Genomic DNA, 3,203 nt, shown 5'->3' with positions numbered 1-3,203 from the left:
CTTCGACTGTCGCGGGCGTACGCTCCAAAACCACCCCATGGTAGGTGAAAATCCGAGAAGTAGAAACACTACTGCACTGTATATAGTTTTTTTTTTATTATCTTTATAATTTGTATATATTTATTTTATCATAAATACAAAACAACACCACAGAGGAATCGGCGTAAGCTTAAATAATAAACTGCGATAGGTGAACCGCGATATGGCGAGGGATTTACTGTATACACTTATGTATGCATATATGTATATATATATATACATATATGTGTGTGTGTGTGTACACACACACATTAATATATTTATATACATATAGAGATTTCAATGTAGTAGTAGTAGTAGTAGTAGTAGTAGTAGTAGTAGTAGTAGTAGTAGTAGTAGTAGAGGAATAAGTGTAAATGTTATTTTGAAAATGTATTTCTTCATTGAAAATCAATGTATATAAATCGTAGCCAGTTTGTACTCCGTTCTGCCTCAATTAATTGCCCTCGAGTTAATAGACTGAAATTGAACCCAACAACTACTTATTCAGTAGGGTATTTTTACGGTTATATTACATTTTTCTCCTAAACCTAGTTTGCATCTACTGTAACCGTTTAAATACGCGCTATCATTTCAATGACCGATAAGTTTAATTCTTCTAATTGCTGTGAGCATCCAAACCATTCGTTTTAAGGATGTGAGATTCCTTCCTATTATCAGACGTCGGAGGAGGGATTATGTGTATCGGTTTTGTAAGATTTTGCTTCTACATCTATCAATATCACAACATGGTTTACTTCGCTATACCAATGTTTTGCCAAGGCACTTGTAATCGAAACGAAAATAAGTAGCCATACTACTTCGACACAGAAAGAGAGCTTCAGGTAGTTTACTGTACTTTCTTCTGCGATTTTTGATATTAAAGTTGCATGATTTTCGGTGTGTCTGTAAATAACTTAGAATATATTTTTGTGGGAGAATTTGTAGAAGCTCTTCCACAAAAGTAAGCGTTTATGCATTCGATATAATAAGAATATTATTTATTCATTTATTTGCTTTACTTTTAGCTTGCACTGGAAAGGATTATATGTAGCTCAGTATTAAAGTTGTAGAAGCAAAAGAAAGGAATTTTCTGCTGTTTTTTTTTCGTGAAGATAATAAATATTGTGAAGTACGTACATAAAAATACATAAACACACACTCATATAAAGAAATGCATATAAATACGCACACACATGTACATATACAAGTGAGTATATATATATATATATATATATATAATATATATATATATATATATATATATATATATATATATATATATATATATATATATATATATACATATATATACATATATATGTATAATATACACATATATATACACACATACACACACACACACACACACATATATATATACACACACATATGCTTGTGTGTACATGTATATATGTGGATATAAATTTAAACTATACGAAACGTTATATATTAGACAAGTGAAAACATTGTACAGCGAAATACTCAGTAAGTGTGTGTGTATGTGTGTGTGTGTTTGCGTGTGTGTGTGTGCGTGTGTGTGTGTGCGTGCATGTGTGTGTATCTGTGCGTGCGAGCGTGTGTGTGTGTGTGCATGTGCGTGTGTGTGTGCGTGCGTGTGTGTGTGCGTGTGTGCTGCTTTTCTCACTTTGCATGTACTTACATATCTGTATTTCTGCAAATACTTCATACACGCGTTTACACACTCACACACACAAACACACATGGTTATATATACTTACCTGTACACATACACATACACACGCACATATACATACATACATGCCATGCATACATACATACATACATACATACATACATACATACATACATACATACATACATACATACATACATACATACATATATACATACGCACGCACGCTTGGATTATTTGCAGAAATATTAATGTGAGGGAATAAAGCAAAGGCGAAGTGTATTATGCACCCACGAGATTCGAAGTTACAGGTGGGTCGAGCTGTTCTTAAATACTTCAAAGAAGGGTCAACCAGATATTAACACTAAAGTATATTGTGAAATATACCATAATCTACCATGTGCATTGAGATAGCAGAACCCCAAAACATTGGGGTAGCCTAATACTTTTGGCCAAAGCTGTGTATAAAGAAGGCTCATGGCTAACCTGTGAAGGTATTCGGTTGATGTTCCTGCGGTGAGCTGGCAGAATCGTTAGCACGCCGGACAAAATGCTTAGCGGCATTTCGTCCGTCTTTGTGTTTTCAGTTGAAATTTCGCCGAGGTCGACATTGCATTTCATTCATTCGATGTCGATAAAATAAGTACCAGTTTTGCACTGGGGGTCGATGTAATCGATTTACCTTCTCTCTCGAAATTGGTGACCTTGTAACCAATATTTTACTAAAATCAATGAAATATATATATATATATATATATATATATATTATATATATATATATATATATATATATATATATATATGTGTGTGTGTGTGTGGTGTGTGTTGTGTGTGTGTGTGTGTGTATATAGTTTAAAAAGTAAATAAAGTTGGAAAAGGCACGGAAGTATATTTGAGGGAATGTTTTATATTGTTGTGAGAGTGAGTGATATAAAGTATAACCGATTTCTATGTACCTATCTTATCAATTATTAGAAAGAATTTTCAAGAGAAGAGAAAAATGGGGGGTGGTTAACAGTTTGTACTCATATATTCTCCTCCTTTGTTGTCCCCTCTGTCTCTCTTCAAATATAGGATTAACATCCTAAACGTCAAGACTTTCCCTTCTTTTCAAGCATTAAACTAATACAACTTTTGTTTAAACAGTGAAATTTTATAAAATCGACCCTGAAATTGTGATCAAGGCGATGAGAAAGTTGTACAGTGAGAAGGCATCAAGAAGGGACCAAACAACAGGAAACTGGTGCAAGATGTTGACATTCTATCGAAAAACCTTAGAATTGCATATCAAAGAAGTGAGAGCCAAACCAACATGCCAAACTGGCAACCAATAGCACGGGTAAGGTTTGTAGATATAAGTTGTCAAAAACTATAAATCTATTGCTTGCCTTAACTCTCAGAATATTGCTTTTGCATATAGACAGTGGTTTCGAATCTAGCTATTGGCAATTGCGATACATCCAACTCGGAAGGAAATAGACGAAGTTAGATGGATTTGTACCCGTTATTCAAGGTAGAGCCTTTTTAT

General features: G+C 33.8%; 1 long non-coding RNA gene across 1 annotated transcript in view; it reads left to right on the top strand.

The window, feature by feature from the left end:
- Positions 1 to 2,443: 2,443 nt before the first annotated feature.
- The window catches only part of LOC118763221, a 7,788-nt gene continuing 7,028 nt past the window's right edge, over positions 2,444 to 3,203 (top strand). The window contains exon 1 of the long non-coding RNA XR_004998971.1: positions 2,444 to 2,478. This is a non-coding gene — a long non-coding RNA (uncharacterized LOC118763221). The remainder of the gene's footprint in view (positions 2,479 to 3,203) is intronic.

Source organism: Octopus sinensis, linkage group LG4 (assembly GCF_006345805.1).
Source record: "Octopus sinensis linkage group LG4, ASM634580v1, whole genome shotgun sequence".
Lineage (NCBI taxonomy): Eukaryota > Metazoa > Mollusca > Cephalopoda > Octopoda > Octopodidae > Octopus > Octopus sinensis.
This window is presented reverse-complemented; position numbering and strand designations above follow the sequence as displayed.